The sequence below is a fragment of the Stegostoma tigrinum genome, chromosome 10 (genome assembly GCF_030684315.1).
Source record: "Stegostoma tigrinum isolate sSteTig4 chromosome 10, sSteTig4.hap1, whole genome shotgun sequence".
In the NCBI taxonomy this organism is placed as follows: Eukaryota; Metazoa; Chordata; class Chondrichthyes; order Orectolobiformes; family Stegostomatidae; genus Stegostoma; species Stegostoma tigrinum.
In genome coordinates, this window is record NC_081363.1 from 69,682,638 (window position 1) to 69,702,235 (window position 19,598).

General features: G+C 39.9%; 1 protein-coding gene across 25 annotated transcripts in view; it reads right to left on the reverse strand.

Annotated features, from left to right (window-relative positions):
* LOC125455410 (gephyrin) overlaps positions 1 to 19,598 on the reverse strand; it is a 475,974-nt gene that overhangs the window by 172,921 nt on the left and 283,455 nt on the right. The window lies entirely within an intron of this gene.

Consider the following 19,598-nt stretch of genomic DNA (forward strand, 5'->3'; position numbering starts at 1 on the left):
GGCAGTCTCTCAGCCTCTTTATGATTTTGAATAAGTTCAGAAATCACACGACACCAGGTTATGGTCCAACAGATTTAATTGGAGACACAAGCTTTCAGAGTGTAGCCCCTTCGTCAGGTGCTGAAAACTTGTGATTTCAATAGACCTGTTGGGCTATAACCTGGAGGAGAGTGATTTCTGACCTTGTCCACCCGAGTTCAAAACCAGCACCTCCATTTCATGATTTTGAATGCCACTAATCTCACTGCAGTTTGGCCTCCCGATCCATGTTTTTTAATCTTTCGCCACTCACCCCTCATTCTGGAAGGTTTACTTCTTGCAGTACTCCCAAAGCACCTCTGTCCCTCTTTGTGCTGAATCCCCACTTTGAAGCTTATTTCCAACAATACACTGGCTATGCCTTCAATTCAGCCCGCAAATTCTCTTACATACTGACTATGTCCCTTACTGACTAGTGGAGATACAATAGCGAAGTTTGTGGGTGTCAAGATTAAACGGAAAGGTAAGTGGCGGGTTTAATAAATAGAGTTTACAGGCTGATAGAGATGATTAAGTGAGTGGGCAAAAACTTGACAGATGGAATATAATGTGGGAAAATGTGAGGTTATGCACTTTTGCAGGAAGATTGGAGGAATTAAATATTATTTAAATGGAGAAAGAACACAGAAATCAACTATACGGATGGATTTGGAAGTCTTTGTGAATAAATCACAAAAAGAGAAAGGAAATGGAATGCTGGTATTTATTTCAAAAGGTGAGTATAAAAATAGGGAGGACTTGTTAAAACTATGTAAGGTACTGGTTTCACCACAACTTCAGAAATGAGAAGAATTTTGAGCCCGCTATCTAAGGAAAGATACACTAACATTGGAGGCAGTCCAGAGAAGATTTACTAGGCTGACACCAGGTATGAAGGGACAGTCCTTCGAGGACAGTTTGGACCTGTATGCACTGGAATTTAGAAGAATGAGAGGTGATCTTATTGAAACACACAAGATTTTTAGGGGGCTTGACAAAGGAGATAGGGATGGGTTGTTTCACCCTGTGTGACAGTCTAGAACCAGATGGCATAAACCCAGAGAAAGGAAGTACCCAGTTAAGATGGAGATGAGGAGGAACTTCTTCTCTTAGAGTGTCATGAATTTGTGGAATCTTTTAGAGCAGTGGGCTGCAGACACAGGGTCATTAAGTATACTGAAGGTTGAGTTGGACATTTTCAATTAGTAAGGAAAGTGGGGGGAATGGGGAAAAGGAAAGAAAGTGTTATCAGATCAGCGATGATCTTATTGAATAGTACAGCAGAGTTTATGAGCTGAATGGACTGATTTTGCTCCTATGTTTTATGGTCTTATAGAAACATAGAGACAAGATAGGCCATTCAACCACTCATGGCTGTTCGAACTTAAAGCCCTGATCTTGCTCTTCCCCCTATCTCTTAATCCCTTTAGCCACACGAGCTATATCTACCACCTTCTTGAAAACACAATGTTTTGGTCTCAACCATCTATGACGGGGTCAATGGGAGTAGAGACATCACACAAAAGGGTGGAGGTTTGGCCACATACACTGGTAAGAGTTTATAGAAAGGATGAGATTAAGGAACAATAAAAGGAGAGTAAAATCCGAAGAAAGAAGACCAGATGAGTCAAAACAGAAAATGAATCACCAAGGATGAGTGCAAAGGATGATGGAGGATGGGGACAATTAGTTAGTGAGAAATTTCAAATGGAAATTAAGTGGTAAAGTAGAGCTGAGGATTTCAAAGGAGAAACAAAAAAGGTGGAATGAAGTAATGTGCTGATGGAAAGAGAAGGTGACAAAGGAGGAGAAGGAGAATCTGAGATCAGAATCAAGATAAGATTTGGCGAATGCAGCAGGGTGTCTTCAGAAAGTGGACGAGTCAGGTCTCTCACAGGACAGATTTGTGAAAAAGTGGGTTGGCATTACTGCATCTTGGATGAGAGAGAGTCATACAAGAAGCATCAGTTATTCTGATTGCAGTTATACTGCAATTTCACATTTGCTAACAGCAGACTCAAAAAACAGTGGGTCACTTACTTGGTTCCATCAGCTGCAGAGATACACAAAGTGCCAGGCCCCAAAAGAGCAAAGTCATCCAAAGAAACACAAACATGCACCCATTCAAGGTACGCAATCTTTTAATAAGTACGCTGTATACTTTGGCAGAAGAGCCAGCATTACTCTGATGCATATGTGTCTTGTAAAGATACACTGTGCACATTTAAGAGACAAAAAGCTGCATTTCATTTGAATTGGATGGAATAATGGAAGAATAAATGGCCAAAAGATCACGAAGAGGGGGCAGTGTCCTGATCATTTCACCTCAATATCATTCAGAAATACTGCAAGATGTGAGGGGCAGTATGAGGAAAGAGGGCAAAGAATGAAATTAAGCAGCTATGAGGATTTTTGTTTCACATGGAAATGCAGAATTGAAGCTTCAGTTTTCATAAGCACTGAAGATTTAATGGAATAATACTTTAATTAGCTCAATTTCATTTCACTGTCACTCAAGTGCTGCATGCACCACATATTTTCTCAATTGAAGTAGCAGTTAATCCACCTTCTGAACCAAAGTAAAATGAGAACACAGAAGACTGCGTAAGCAACAGAAGTATTCGAGCAGTTAAAACAGAAGTTGTGCCTGCATTCTGAATATGTACAAGTTTAAACTCATTCCAAATAGTTAAATAGTTACATAAATACGAAAAGTTCTTCCCTCAGAAATAAAACCTCCATGTTCAAATGAATCATCAACTTATAAAACTTTTTTGGGCATCTTGGTCTCTTGATTTCCATCTAAACATGAAGGCTGGAGTTTTATGGGGCCTTGAGAAATAGGTTGGGGGTGCTGTTGGGCGGGGTGAACGATCGGGCGAGAGAGAACATCATCTTCCCACTATGGTTTCCATTCTGCTGCCACGTGGCTGGAAGCTTGGGTGGCACCTCCTCCTGATCGCAACTCTCCTCTGACCGCTCAAGGCCACTCTACAGTGACCACCTCTCACGTCCTGTCTTCACCAACCCCTCCCAGTCTTGTACCCCACCCTTTCTCCACTTCAGGGAGAGCTGCCTGCCCGCTCTGCCTGACCGGCCCTGGAGTCCCTAACCCAGTTGCCCCGGTAGTGTGCTTGCTCTGGGCCAGATGCAATCCAGGCAGTGTCATCATAAGCTCCGAATAGCCAGCAACTCTTGGGCGTAGGGCGTCACAGAGGATGCGGAGGTGGTTCAGTGGTCAGCACTACTGCCTCACAGTACCAGGGACCCAGGTCCAATTGCACCCTTGGGCAACTGTCTGTGTGCAGTTTGCACATTCTCCCTGAATCTGCGTGGGTTTCCTCTGGGTGCTCTGGTTTCCTCCCACAATGCAAAGATGTGCAGGCTAGGTGAATTGGACATGGGAAATGCAGGGTTACAAGGAGAGGATATGGCTGTGGGTCTGGTTGGGATGCTCTTTGGAAGATCGGTGTGACTTGATGGGCCGAATGGCTTGCTCCCACAATGTAGGGATTTTATGATCATCTCTTAATGGGATGGGAGCCCTGAGGGCAGCCCATTAGCTGCCTGATGGATCTAAAGTCTCCCTAGGATTTTTAAGAACAGGAGAGGTAGGGCTGCTCATGATCAAGTCCAATTCCACTCACAAACCCCGACTTAAAGAACTGGACAACAATTCATATGTTTCCATCCGTCGTTTGGTGACGTAGACCACAATATGATTCTAGGGGAAATTTAGGGTTGGGGGGGGCAATGGCTTAGTGGAATTATCACTGGAGTATTAACCCAGAGACTCAGGTAAAGTTCTAGGAACCCAGGTTTGAATCCCACAATGGCAGATGGCAGACTTTAAATTCAATAAATCCTGGAGTTGAATGATAACCATGAACCCATTGTCAATTGTCAGGAAAACCCATCTGGTTCACTGTTGTCCGTTAGGGAAGGAAACTGCCGTCCTTACCTGGTCTGGCCTACATGTGACTCCAGACCCACAGCAATGTCGTTGAGTCTTCACTGCCCTCTGGACAACTAGGAATTTGCAATAAATACTAGCCTAGCCAGCGATGCCCTCATCCCGTGAAAGAAACAAATTACACAGGTACAATGCAAGATTGAGAAAGGAAAATGCTTAGATGCTTTGAGGTAACATCACTTGTGCATTATTTGTAGGCCTCAAGAAATTGAAGCAAACTGGTGTGAATATTATATTTGTTTATGGACATTGAAAACTAAACCTAACTGTTCAGGAATATGAGGTGCTTCTAATTCTTGCAATGAATGCTAGCATCAAGCAGTCCCTGCTCACAAACAGCAGAGGAAAGGGCCACAGTGCAGCTTCTGGTGTCTGCCAAGAATGTGGCTCAAACCACGGGAAATCCCCTCTCCTGTTCCACTTCACGGTTTTCCCTCAACTTCAGCAGCTATCATCATAGCCACTTTAACTAAAAGTGCCAATTCTCAGCCAGATCATACTTGAAATTCTGAGCTATAGACTTGTGAACATAAGAGAATTGGATGTGAGAAGCCAGATAGTAATTTAAGTAAAGCATTACTGCAAGTGGAGACAGACAACCTCCATTCCTTCATTCTCGTATAATTGAATTGCATTCCCAAAGGTGAAGGAATATTGAACAAAACTAGCCCAAGGTGCTTTCCTAAAATACTCAATGGTGGCCCGTTCACGCAGGGAGAAGGGAAGAAGAAAGTAAAAATGTTACAAGTCAATAATGCCCTCCTTTGCACTCGTATGAATGAAAATGTATTACCACATATTTGTGGATATACACAGTAAATATTTATTTTACTAAGAAGCTATCAGCTGCTGTAAAAAGCTAGGTGAAATTGGGAAAAAAAGTGCATTTTTAACAAATGTCAAATTTCACAAAGAAGTAATTATATCCTAGTCTGAATTTAGAATTGGATCTAAAATGTAATGAATTGCTGAGGTTACCTTGTGTTGGTTGAAACAATGCATAACAATTTTGTAGAATATTGCATTTAAATCAGAGAGGGATAAATTAGATTTGCTCCTACAAGTGCTGGTTTCTTAGCACAGGGCATTAATGGAATAAAACAGGCAGTTACAAGCGTCAACCAGGCATGCAACGTAGTTTAGCCATTGGAATCAGGTCTGCTGTAAGCAGCTCGCCAGGAGTCGTCCAGTATCAGCGCCATCTAGTCATTCCCAGCACTAAACTAGACAATAAGTATACAATGAGTGCAGAAGATATTAATGTAAGAGGTATATTTGAGCTAGCTATGGCTACTCCTACTTATCTGGGGGCCATTTCTTGGATGGCAGCAGGCTGTGATTGAAATGCTTGCAATCTGGCTCAACTACTCAGATTGCAAGCTACCTTCCTGAATTTGTCTTTTATGTGCTGCAGTGGTTTATGTATGATTTAGAAGACTGTGGGTTCAATGCCCACTTCTGAGACTCAAGCACAAAAACCAAGGTTAATAAAAACAAGGTTACAGGTAAGACCATAAGATATAGGAGCAGAAGTTGACCATTTGGCTTATCTCATCTGCTCTGCTATTTGATCTTGTTTCTCAACTTCATTGTCCTGCCTTGATCCTGTAACCCTCGATCCCATTATTATTCAAGGGCCTAGCTATTTCCGTCTTAAACAAATTCAATAACTTGGCCTTCTGTGGCAATGTGTTCCACAGGTTCACCACCCACTGTTTGAAGAAATTCTCCTCATCTCAATTCTGAAGGGCTCTTCACTCGGAGGCTCTGCCTTTGGAGTTTCAATCCAGACACATGAACTACATTGCTGCAACCTATCCAAGTGACCACTCTGAATTTATGAGCAATATTTGACCCCTGCAATCGTACCAAGTGAGTGATTTTTGAGTACCAATTAATCGCTTGTATGTGACCATTAAAAAAGGATAACAATCTGGAGAGAAAGACACACCCAGGTGTAAACTGAAAATGTGTAAGAGAGGATTTACTATTGACGTCAAGCGTTGCTTAGCCCACTTGGAGTAAAACCATAGTTTATTAAACACCAAGACCAACAGATAATTTTACATTTTCAGAGAAGTAAAGTGCAATTTCTAGTCATCACTGCTTGTCATCATCATGCAGGTATGTTGCATAACCTTATAATTTTCTAAACTCGGTTGTATCCAGTCTTCTAAATTTCCTACATATTGCACACTACAATTCCACTGCCACCCCCGAATGTTTTGTGAATCTCCGGCAATGAACATTAACAAGCAGCTGAATGGTGCTGCACAAGTTTAATCAATAATTCATCAACAGTTCAGGTTCCCTCTTAATATCAGCCATTCTTAAGGATAGTATTTTTGATACATTCTCTTGTCAGTGCTATATTTTGCTCAAAATGCCATATTAGGAATGATTGGATGAAACATTAAAAAATTACGTTAAAAAATGAAATGATTACGAGGAAAGGCTGAGTGGATGAGCTAGTTAAAACTTTAAAGCAAAAGATGGTGGAAATTTGAAAATAAAAATAGGAAGTGCTGGAAATACTCAGTGAGTTTAACAGTATCTGCAGAGAAAGAAACAGAGTTATCGTTTTCAGTTGAATGGGGCTCTTTTTCAGAACTGGAGCTGAAATGTCAACTCCATTTTTGTCTGTCTGCAGATGCTGTCAGATCGACATCAAGACTTAGTTTGTAAAACTGGTGACTACAGAATAGTGCTGCTTAAAGTGAGATTGCCAATAGTGACAACTGATTATCATAATTATGTTAGTGATTTAACAACTGGCCAGATCCCCTCCTCTCACCACGTCGAATTTCAAGCTCACAAATACAATGCAGTGAGAGGTCAAGTTTAAAAAAAAATATTGCTAGTACCTGGGCCAGCACTTATAAATTTCAAATTTATTTTAACTGAAGGAGTTTAATTTCTGGCTCGATAATTTGTGACAATCTGTTGCAAAATGTCAACAGACGTTGTCAGTGTCGGTATTTATACTAATCAGAAAACATGATGGGTGTTTCAGTTTTGTTATTTCAGGTCTATTTTGCAGAAGTAAGTTTATACATTTAATGTGCCACAAAAAGCATGTGCAGAGATTTGTATTTGCCCTACAAAGTTTGCTTTAAGATTCATGACTGGGTAAGTAGAATAAGAAAATTGTTAGAGCGTCTACTCCTCAACTATTCACCTTCCAGGCATAAATAGTACACAAGACAAAGCTACTACATTCGTCCTAATTCCATGTTTTAACAAAACCAGAGGACACTACAAAACTTGAGTGCGCCTGAAAAAAAAATTTTATAAAAGTCTGTCATCTCGCACTCACCAGGACAGTTCACAAGAATGCCAATGTAAATGGAAAACAACATTTTTACACTGTATGAGAAGAACTTGCAATTGGTTGGCAAATGTAGTCTAACTGGTAGAGGTATTGTCATGGAGGATGCGCCAGAGGACACTGTGCAAAATGAAAGGTTTCAACAAAATGTGCATTTTTAAAGCAATAGCCAAATCTTGTATTATCAAACAACTATTTGGATACAACAAAATTCCTAGCTTTGGAAAATAGGTGAGCAAAGTTGTTGAATGTGTTTTATTTAGTAGTGCATTTCTTCAAATGTATAATTCCATTCACCATGTGTATAAGTCCATTCACCATATCTGTTTTGCTATAAAGTATTCTTCCTCCCTTTGCCTCTTGCTAATATGTTGATATAATCCCGAGAATCACTGAAAAAAACCTAAAACATCCACAATCTAAAGAGGTCTTAACACTAAGATCAAACAGGAGGTTACAATCTTTCTGCAAGAGACAATTAGACATGACTGTTGAGAAGCTTCCAACAAGTCAATTGAATAGTCCTTAACAAGCCACAAACTGAAACATAATGAACTAGTTGGTTAGATAGTCACTGTAAGACTCGGAAATAGTGAGTATACATTTAACTATTTGCAACAGCATGATAAAACAATTTAATGTTTAATAGTTGAGGTGTTACAGTTGTGTTAAATGCTATGTAATGTGCACAATATCAATTATTACTGTTATTGTAATGGGAGGTTCATGTAAAGTACAAATTTGGTTAAAAATTGGAGGAAAGGTGCCTGAGAAATGAATAAACCAAACGGTTCACAACAACAGAATGTTGGCAGGAACATTTAAATCAATTTGGTGTTGAAATTGTTAGAACTTGCACGGCAGTAACACATATTCTTTCTACTCCCAGATTCTCTGGGAAGCTTGCTGCTTTCTAACAACATGTACAACAACTGGACATGACAGTTACCTGTAATCGTGAGCCAGTTTTCAAAAGGATTGTCTTTGAGGAGGGAAAAATCACTGCAGGAAGGGTTGCTTCTGCACAGTGCGAAGAACTGGCTTTACAGCAACACTGCCTGGAGTTTTGAGGTTTCACTTTTATTTAAGGAATGACTAACTGTAAGTATTTTTTAAAAAGTGAAGAGCAAAAATGGTGAAGAGTAAACAGAACATGCACCCTGCCAACACAGAATATACGGTGCCAATTTCCACCTGTGAAATATCGCCTGCCTTCGCTCCCTGGCACAGTTCATCAGCTGCTGAAACCCTCACCTAGGTCTTTGTTAACTTTAGACTTGATTGCTCTGGCATCTTCCTGGCTGGTGCCTAACATTTTGTTTTTCATGAACTTGAGGTGAGGTCTCGTAAATTAATGAGCAAATGGTTTTATTTTCAGAGGCTATTGCAATTTTTAGCTTCAACACCAGAAAGTGAATATTTTGCTGGGACTACAACTATTCATGTCATATGTTAGTGACCTGTACCAAGGAACAGAAGGTGTTGTTACTAGGTTTGCAGATGACACAAAGATAGATGGCAGGACAGGCAGTGTTGAAGAAGCTGGCTGGCTGCAGAAAGATTTGGATGGGCAAGGAGGATGTGCAAAGAGGTGGCAGATGGAATACAACGTGGCAGAGTGTGAGATTATGCACTTTGATATGAAGAATAGAGGCTTGGTCGGTTTGCAAAATAGGTAAGCATTTTTCAAATGCTTCTAAATCTGAAGTACAAAAAAAAAATTCCTGGGTCTCTAAAGATTAACAGGTTCAGATGGCAGTTCGGAAGGCCAATGCAATGTTAGCAAATCATTTGGACAGGTCCAGAATATAGGTGCATGTACTGCTGAGACTGCATAAAGCTCTGGTCAGACCGCATTTGGAATATTGGGAGCAATTTTAGACCCTGCATTTAAAGAGGGATGTGCTGGCCTTGGAGAGATCCAGAGGAGGTCTACAAGAATGATCCTGGGGATGAAGGGCCTGTCATAGGAGGAGTGTTTGAGGTCTCTGGATCTGTACTTGATGGAGTTTAAAAGGATGAATAGTGATCTGATTGAAACTTACAGAATATTGAGGCTTGGGTAGAGAGAACATAGACAAGATGTTTCCACTAGTTGGAGAGACAAGGATCCAAGGAAACATCCTTGGGGTGAAGGGCCAACCTTTTAGAACTGAGCTGAGGAGAATTTTTTCAGCCAGAGGGTGGTGAATCTGTGAAACTCATTGCCAGAGAGCTGTGTAGGCCAAGTCATTGAGTGTATTTAAGACAGAGATAGACACATATTTGATTAGTAAAGGGATCAAGAGTTTTGGAGAAAATGCTGGAGAATGGGGTTTAGAAACTTATCAGTCATGATCAAATGGTAGAGTAGACTTGATTGGCCAAAGATCTAATTCTGCTCATATATCTTTCGGTCTTTTCACTAATTGGTAAAAAACAATATTGCATCTGTTGTTTTTAGCATATTAACATGGGACCCTATTGAGCACAGCAAACACAAAAGGCCTTTCATGTCACCACTGGCTTGGGGACAACTCTGGATTTGATGTGACCTATTGCCGGCTCCCTATTATTTTCACGGGCTAATGAAATGAAATGCTACCTCCTCTAGAACAATGGCTAGCTCTTTCAAAATTACTTTATGGGCTAGGAAGCACTTGGGGAAACCCTGAATGCTGTATTAATACGAATAACGTTACCATGATTGAATTTTCCAATATCAAAATCCTGGGTGTTACCATCCGTCAAAAACTGAACTGGAACAGCCATTAAACACTGCAAATGACAGCAGATGACAGTCAGAATTCTACGATGACAATTCACATCCTGTCTCCCCAAAATCTGTCCACCATCTCTGAATACAAGTCAGGAGTATTTGTGAATACTTCTCATGTGCTTGGAGGAGTGCAGCTCCATCAACACTCAAGAAACTCAATACCACCCAGGTTAAAGCAGTCTGCTTGACTGGTGCAGTACTAGTCACATTCAACATTCACTTCTACCACTGATGCACAGTGGCAGCTCTGAGTACCATCTACAAGATGCATGGCAGTACCTCCCCAAGGATTGTTCAACAGCACCTTTCCCCCTTGCGACCCCCTATCTATCACCTAGAAGGACAAGGGTGGCAGATGAATGGGGAATGCCATAACTTGCAACTTCTCCATCATTCAGACTTGGTAAAATACCACTGTTCCTTCATTGCCACTGGATCAAAATCCAAAAACTCCCATCCTGTGGTGTGTCTCTTCCATCGTGGACTTCATAGGTTTAATAAACTGGCTCACCACTTCCTTCACAAGAGAAATTAAGAATGAGCAAAACATACTGGTCTAGCCAGCGACACAAAGACCCACTGCAGAATCTTTTAAACAAACATTGCTTTCTTTTAGGAAAGCCATGCCAAACCTTGCTCCCTGGGCTAATAAGGCCATATTGTCATTTAAAGCAGTACTTTGATTGCTATGATAGAACATGAAGGTTGTCTCTGACCAGGAGAGGGTATAGATGCAAGATTTCATTCAAAAATCATCAGCTGCATTAGCTTTGCAAGGAAATAATATTTCTTGTGGGACAATGTTCATAAAACAATCAGTGAACAGTTGAAATCAAGTCCTTTTTAAAAGGAAGGTTGGTTACATCTAATTATTCTAGAATGCTAGAACAGATGATTGTGCAGAACTTTTGTTGAAGAGGATAGTAAAGTATTCAATCCCATATTACACAGATGATTTCTGGAGTTTAAAAGCCGGGTACGGTGGCAACTGTTGTTCCCACAACTGCTGAGTTGAGGAGGAGGATGACTTGAATAAGGAGTATATGTGTTTATGGTCGTAGAAGAAATGGTCACAACCTGCGAGTGGTTGTGTGAAGCCAAAGAACTAACATTTTTGATATTTTATCAGAGGAGATTCTTGGAATTTATTCATTCACAACGAGTCAGATTTTCAATCAGAAATTCCTGTCCTAGATCATCATCAACCAAATTTGAATGGTTCAACATCAATTATGTCAGTTCAGTTCTTCCATGATCCCGTGTTGGTAACAAAGTGTGAGAGCTTTATTTATCAAAAATTAACATTACAGTCATAGATTCCAAGTTAAAGGACATATCTATCTGTATACAATCTTTGGCATTTTTTGAAATACAAAAACAATAATAAATTCAGCTTTCTGTAGAAGGCAATGTTTCTAAGTGATCACATTATCTAACAAAAGAGTCATTAATATTGGAAAGGTATCCTCTCCAAAAAAATCAAAAAAAGTCATCCTCAAGAGAGTCTCACAAAAATAAGTTATTTTGAACCCTGTGCTCCACTGTTGGTGGACAATTGCTTAGGCCCTAGGCTCTGGAATTCTCCCCCAAAATCTTTCTGCCTCTCTACCCAGCTTTCCTCATTTAAGGCATCCCTTAAACTCATTTTGGTGACTAAGCATTTGCTCATCTGACACAGATCTTCTTAGTTGACCTGTACCCATATTTTCTTTTATTTTTAAATATGCCTTGGGATATTTGTTAAAGTGCTTTATGCATTGTGTTGTTTTCCAAGTTCTGGAGGCATGCGTGAGGCTTACATTTCAGAAACATGGTGGATTCTCAACCAAACAGAGGTGAAAAATACTCAACTGGATCTTACTGCCCACAGCATGGTCTTTGTTCAGAAGAAACTGGTGAAGTCTGTGTATTGGCTTTTGTTAGAATGAAGATGTAATTCCTTCAGAATTTTAAAAATTGTTTCTGGTACCTCAGGCTGAATTTTCTGAACAAATGTTGAAAATTTGGAATTAATTTTTCACTTTTCAGACAAGTGTAATCATTTTCCTCTGCCTGTCTGCATGCAATCACTTTTTTGAATCTTCCTGTACATATGCATCCGCCTTCAATACCCATTCCATAAGTGCTTGAAAGTTACTAGAAGGGCTGCTGCTAATGAGGTTTACTCGATTTTGAACACCATTTTCCATTATCATCATCTGACCGTTTCAAGTTCAGGAATGCATGAAACATTTCCTCAGGTAAAATGTCAAAAATCATTTGTTCTGGTATTCTAGAATAATTAGACATAGCCAACCTTCCATTTAAAAGGAACTTGATTTCGACTATTCACTGATGTTTTATGTACATTCTGATGCATGAAATATTATTATCTTGTGATTCTAAAACAACCAATGATTTTTGAATGAAATCTTGCATTGGTAGCTTTTCCTGGTCAATGAAAACCTGTTTGTTCGATCATATTAATTCAAGTATTGCTTGCAAGGACAACTTGCAGCTTGTAAAGTTGATTCATCAAGTCAAAACACCAAGTTATGTACACTGCTCATCCATGACTGAATTATCGCTTGTGGCCATTGCCCTATGTCTGTTACATGCAGAGAATGCAGCAAGAAAACGGACACCGTAAAGCAGTGTATCTGGTTTAGTCTTCTATGTTAACTCAGTTTTTTCTCAGTTCAATTGCTGATTTTACTTTTCTGGCCTTTCTGCTTGTGAAACTGAAATAAGTGGACTTATTTCACTTGTATCATTGCTCATTCATTCCTATCTATCAAATCTATTATTGCTTTATTCAATCAAGTCTACTATACTGAAGACTCTACATCGAGTATCTGGAGCACTTTGAGTTAACTTCTCCTTACAGCTAATGGAAATTCACAATTATAGCCACCAGACATAAGCTTATTGCAAAGGAATTCCAACAAGTCTGTCTTAGTGGGCAACTCCTTACTCTGAGATTTTTCCCTTTGGTTCTAGACTCTCCCATAAGGGGAAACAACTTCCTTGCATTTACTCCGTCAAGGTCCCTAAAAATCTTGTATATTTCAAGAAGGTCACCTGTCATTTTATCAATGCCAACGGGTTCAGGCTCAATCTACTCAATTTCTTCTCATGCCCAGAATCAATCTTATGAACCTTCTCATTGCCTCCAATGCCAGTGGACAAGGGGACTACAACTGTTCACAGTCATGTCTGACTACTGCATTGTGTAACTTTAGCAAGACCTCCATAATCTTATGATCAATTCCCTTTGAAGCAAAGGATTAATTTCCATTCCCTATCACCCAATGAATTTCAATACTAGGTTTCTGAGATTCGTACAGGAGAACCCTCAAATCCCTCTGTGCTGAAACTTTCTGCAGTCCTTCCTTATTTGACTAATATTGAGCTCTTCTATTTTTCCTTAAAGTGCACAACCTCAAATCTATGAATTATTTGCCAATCTCTGTCACTCTCTGCATCATTCTCAAAACTTGTCTTCCCAACTATTTTTGTGCCATCCGCAAACTTGGTGATAGTAGATTCACATCTGCTATACGTGTCACTAAGATATATTGGAAATAATTATAGCCAGAACACTGGTCCCTATAGTACGTCACTAGTTACAGCTGGCCATCTTGAAAATGACCCTCTTATCTCAATTCCCTGCCAGGTATTTGTCAGCCAATCCTCTATCCGTGTTAATAAACTAACACCAACAGACAGTAGTGTCAGAAATGACATCTTTTGGGTTGGTAGTGACATCCTCCTGGAGGTAGTGAAGGATAATCCTTTGAAAGTAAACACTGGTAGGGTGGAATGTGAGGACAGTGGCAACACTGCCTTTGTTCTAGGAGGATGGAGGTTGGGAAGAGGGTTGGGGCACATGTGTGGGAAATGTGTCAGACAAACCTGAGAACTCTGTCAACTACAGAGGGTAGTCGTAAGCAGTGGTAATCCTCTGTTGAGCAAAAAAGAGGGACATGTTAGAAGCACCCTGGGGAAAATGATTCTACTGGAACAGATGTTAAGAAGAGAGAGAAATGGGAGAATGGAATGGAGTCCTTACAGGAAGCAGGGTATGATGAAATGCAGTCAAGGCAACTAGGACTTATTCGGTTTTGTAATGGATACTAGTGGCCAGCTGAACCCTAAAAACAGAAACAGAAGTCAAGGACGGAAATGAGATGGATCAGGTGAAGGAGAGGTGGGTGAAATTGGAAGCAAAATGGAAACAGAGCAGAGGGATTTTTCTGATTGTTGATGAGAGCAGGAAGCACCACAGATGGCATTATCAATGTACTGGAAAAAGCATTGTGGGAGGGACCCAAGTAGCACTGGAAACCAAGAATGTTCCACATACCCCTCAGAAAGACAGACAGATCTGGGGCCCTCCTGGATATCCACAGCCACACCTTTGAAAGCAAGAAACATTGAGAAAGTGAGACAAGTTGAAGGAGAAGTTATTCAAAGCGAAGACAGCGTGGCCAGGTAAAGGAGGGTGGCAGTGGACAGGGACAATCCAGGACTCCTTTCAAGGATTCGGTTTTCCTTGACAACCTCTCAAAAAAAAATGGAACTTCAGCCCAAAGTCATTATTGTACTGTTTCCTTGGAACAGTCCTTTAAAAAGAAATTAAATGGCTGTTCTGTAAAAATGCAATCTTGGTCTAATTAAAGTGCTGTGATGGCTGAGCAAATATTAAGTTCAAGCATTTCAACAAGTTTTTCCTCTTCACACTTTGAACTGAGGGAATTGACCCAAGAGCAGAGTCTTTCTCTATTTAGAAATTTAACATTATCCCTGATAATTTGATGCAATGAAAGAAGAATTACTCTAATGAATAAAAATATACTCATAATGCAGGAACCTTTTCCTGTAAGGAAAGACATGCAAGCTCACCAGATCTGGTTCTTTCTGACAGCTCCTAAGCCGCCTTCTCAAAATTTTTCAAGTCTTCTTCCTCTGGAAGTTCATCTAACTGTCTTTTAAATTCAAGCAGTCTGTCAATTACAATGTGCCCACATTCTCTGGCATTTGCAGCCTTGACAGTAAATTTGATTCCGACAAATTGCTGAAGAAAATAAGCATAATTCCTCAAATCTCCTTCATAATTTCAATTCTCAGTATCTGGAATTGGTTTGGTTTGCACCATCTTAAATGTAAGGTGACCGTTACTCGAAACTTCAGCTACATAAATGTAGATACATTGTTGCTGCTCACTTTTGGGTTGGCAGCTGTCCACACTGCACCCAAGTGCCAATATTGACTCAGTGTTCTATTTTCATATTCCAGTCAAAAATGCCTGGTATTGGCATCAAAGCAGCACATTTATTTTAGGATTCCTTTTTCACATTGTCAGTAATTTCCAGAATACTTAATGATTCATTCTAACTCGCCAGAAATAACATTATGTGCCTTGCAGAATTGCTAATCCTTTCATTTGGTTCAATGAAAAAAAATCCAGCTCACTCCAAATGAAGGGGACATTGCTAACTTCTTGGCATGATTTTTATATCTCATTTATGCATTTGAAAATTATACTCAAAGCAAGTAACACTTCTTTGATTTTTAAAAAAATCAATGTGATCAAAAATGCATCTTCCCTCTCAGTCGCATTCACCTTCTGGACTGAAATGTTAAGTGAGGATTCTCACTGCCTTTGCCAAACAACTTGGAATTGCTAACTTTAGTTGAAAGTATAACTGGAAGTCTCAACAGAAAACACAACACTATGGCCTGTGATTTGCACCCAATACATCCGCTCACATGATGCATTGCCAATTGGAAAGCACAAACTTTTTGCATTGCACAATTAGATTGTCCTCTGACTGTTAACCAACAGACATATTTCTAATGCCCCTGTGAGCTTCTCTTCAAGACGGATCGTCTATTTCTGGAAGTTTTGGATCAATGTTAGAGCAATGACGACCTGCTGATGTCTTGGCAGACAAAATGTTTCTGTCCTGCGCTGTGCAGAAGTGCTTAACATCCTCCTGGCATCTCCAACAATAGTGTGATTGACATAACATTAGAAGTACAACTTTGGGTTTGTGGACCTGTATCCTTTCATTCTGTGATACACGATGTCAACACAAGTTTGAATTTCATGTCTGTTTAGATATGCATGTAGCCTGGCCTGAGAAGATTAGAATAGGTTCTTTTTTCTTACTTCACTGGTCTAGGGGTAGGGGATTGTAAGAGTGGTATTATCATTAGACTATTACTCCAGAAGCCCAGCTAATGTTCTGGGTACCCAGGTCTGAATCACACCACGGCAGATGGTAAAATTTGAATTCAATAATTAAAATGGGCAGCATGGTGGCTCAGTGGTTAGCACTGCTGCCTCACAGTGCCAGGAACCCAGGTCTGATTCCACTGTCGGGCAACTGTCTGTGTGGAGTTTGCACATTCTTCCTGTGTCAGCATGGGTCCCCTCCGGGTGCTCCGGTTTCCTTCCACAGTCCAAATATGTGCAGGTTAGGTGGATTGGCCATGCTAAATTGCTCATAGTGTTCAGGGATGTGTAGATTAGGTGGGTTTATAGGGGATATGTCTGGCTGGGATGTCTGAGGGTCTGTGTGGACTTGTTGGACCAAAGGACCTGTTTCCACACTGTAGGTATTCTATGATCAATGATACTCCTTTGCTTTCTCTCTTACCCCCATCAGCCTTCTGTGGGTTTGCTCTCTCAACATCCCATCTCTTGCACAATACCACACCCCTCCATACACTTCAGATACAGTACTGCCGCAGAATGATTTTATTATCTTCAGTAATATTACCTTTGTTACTACAGACAAGACCAGAGTGTGCGTCTGGCTGAGATCTGCAAAGCAATGGAGAGTGAAGGACAACAAGTTTCCTAACAGCTTGCATTGAAGGAATTGTAAAGACCATTTCCTAACTGTTTTAAACACCACCAGTTGGAGAGCACCCTTTTCTAGTTTTAAAGTTCAAACAGCTTGAAGTTATGTAAACTTATTTCGTACACAAACACAAAGAAGGAAACTTAGGAACTGAATTAAAGACAGTCGCAACTCACTCTTGGCCCACGCATTACATACTGGTCACTGTTGGTTGGTTACACCAGCCCACAAGTTTCTGTGAGCTGCTGTTTATGATGATGGTGCTGCCACTATCCTCTTCAAGTGTAGGAAACTACAGGAGCTGCTTGGTCTCGTGCAGTAGAGGAAAACCATATCCTAACTGGACGAATCTCTTAAAGTTAACAGGATAAAGTTTACTACATCTGAGTCACTTGTTACAAGTTACATATGTATGACATACATTGTAATAGAGCCTTTGAGGAGGACCAAATGTCATGTATCATTCTTTCAAAGTCTAAGTTGTTCTGCCCATAAGTCCATATCATAGTAGGTTCTGCTTATGAAATTCCTCTGTGTTAATGCTTTCAGACCCATTTATAACTAACATTACTGCTATGAGAATACCTGACTGCTTGTGCTGAACATGAAGTGCATTCTGCACTATAAAACATACAAATTATGACATACAACTCACAATTTTTAAATAATTCTTTTTTGACTTGAGTCTCTCTTTAAGATGAAATCTTTGCGAACCTATAGAATAATGAACATGTCCGGCATATAAAGGTTTGTAAAGATACATAAAGGATTAAGCTTGCACTGAACCTTTGTGTCTTACATTTCGCTCCCTTTGGTTTCTGTTTCACTTTAAAGGGTGATCACAGCAGGTAATCAAGCACTGATTAAGTGTTGTCACCATGGCCAAATGTGTTTCAACACATACATTTATCTTTGAACAACTCTGGAAAACAATCAAACTCTATCTCTTCATATAGGTGGGAAGTGATGCTGCCCGCTGAAATTTCCAATTACCACCTGTTCCAGTTTAGGGCAGTAAAGGATCATAGATGCTGGATACAGGAATTAAAAACACAGAATACTGGAAATATTCAGCAAGTGCAGAAGTACCTGCGGATACAGAAAAACAGAGCTAACATTTCAGGTTGATGATCCTTTGTCGGAATTGGCACTACTGATGAAAAGTTGCTGACCTGAGATGTTAACTCCATTTTTGACTCCACGTACGTTCAAGACTTGCTGACTATTTTCAGGGTTTTCTGATTTCATTTGATCCAATTAATGCTTCATTCATATAGGAAAGCTCACCTCACTGAATCTGGCTGCTTGACCTAAGGGCAGCTGCAATATTTTTTTGTGAACAAGAGTAAAATCGAACATAATGTACAATCTGCAACTTAATGTAGAATTTGATATTTTCAAACCATGACTTCAAAACTTGAACAACGATGTGACTCATGGGAAATAACTGAAACAGCAGCCGTAACTACAGACTTAAGTACAAATATGATGTAAAGACTGAATTAACCACATTTTTGACTAGTCGCAACCAGCAAACATTGCTACTTATTACAGAACTAACCAGGCATATAAGTATTTTTCATTATCTTTTCTGTCACATGAAAGTTTACCTTCCTCTTGGAACCAGGTTTCATGTTCACATCATGAATGCAGCATCTATCTATAACTACATGAAGGGTGGCAGATTTATCAAACGCTATTTAGAGCTCCCAAGAGTCCAGATTAATGTTAGTGCATTCTGCCTGCGGAATCATGCCACCTCAATTAATTGCTGTGCACCATAACCAAAACTATAAGCGTGGCAACAATAAATCAGGCGACGGACACTTCAAGGAAGATTTTAAAAGGGAGTGCATTACTGACATGATTGCAAATTGAAAATCAATACATTTAAATAAAAACAATTTAACTGCTATTTTACAAAACTAAGGGAATAGTTTTTTTTTGACTGGGTGAATAATGAGAAAACGACCCCGTGAGTGGATCTACAGTGGTGTAACATGGCTGTTTGGGGGAATGGTGAAAGGGAACATTAGTTTGAGCAATTTTACAATGAGAAGACAAACCTGCAATTCAAAAAGCTGACCCACTAAAAATGTTCTCAACTACATTGAAAATAGTGAGTTGTGAGTTCACATTGACAGTGCAGAAATCATTCTTACATGGTTTTTAATTCTTCTTTCTCCTTCCCTCATCTTCCTCCCAACAGAAAGTAAGAAGTACAGCATTAAAAAATCACAACTTTTCCTGTTCACTATGAATTTGTTACAACTACTATACCGGTTCCGAAAAGAAAAGCACTTTAGCGCATCACTGAGTATAAGGTTCCTGTGACAATTGTATGATAGACGAGTACAGGGTGGACACATAAGCAACATCTCTGCTGACAGAAAATGTCTCTGCCTCTTATCTTACTGTAAAGAAGCAAGTACTAAGCTAAGAAATCAGGACCAAAGAGAGAGGGCAAATCAGCAATCACAACTACATACCCCTTCCAAGATCTGAACTGAGGTACATTAGGTCAAATGGCTAATTTTCACATCAGAACTATTCTAGCGAGGCAGGAATTTCTCACATAGGCTAGTTTATAATTCCAGACACTGCTGATTTGAACTTTAAGAGTTGTGTATAACATTTGATAAGACATTGTTCAGCCCTAGCAAGGTAAGA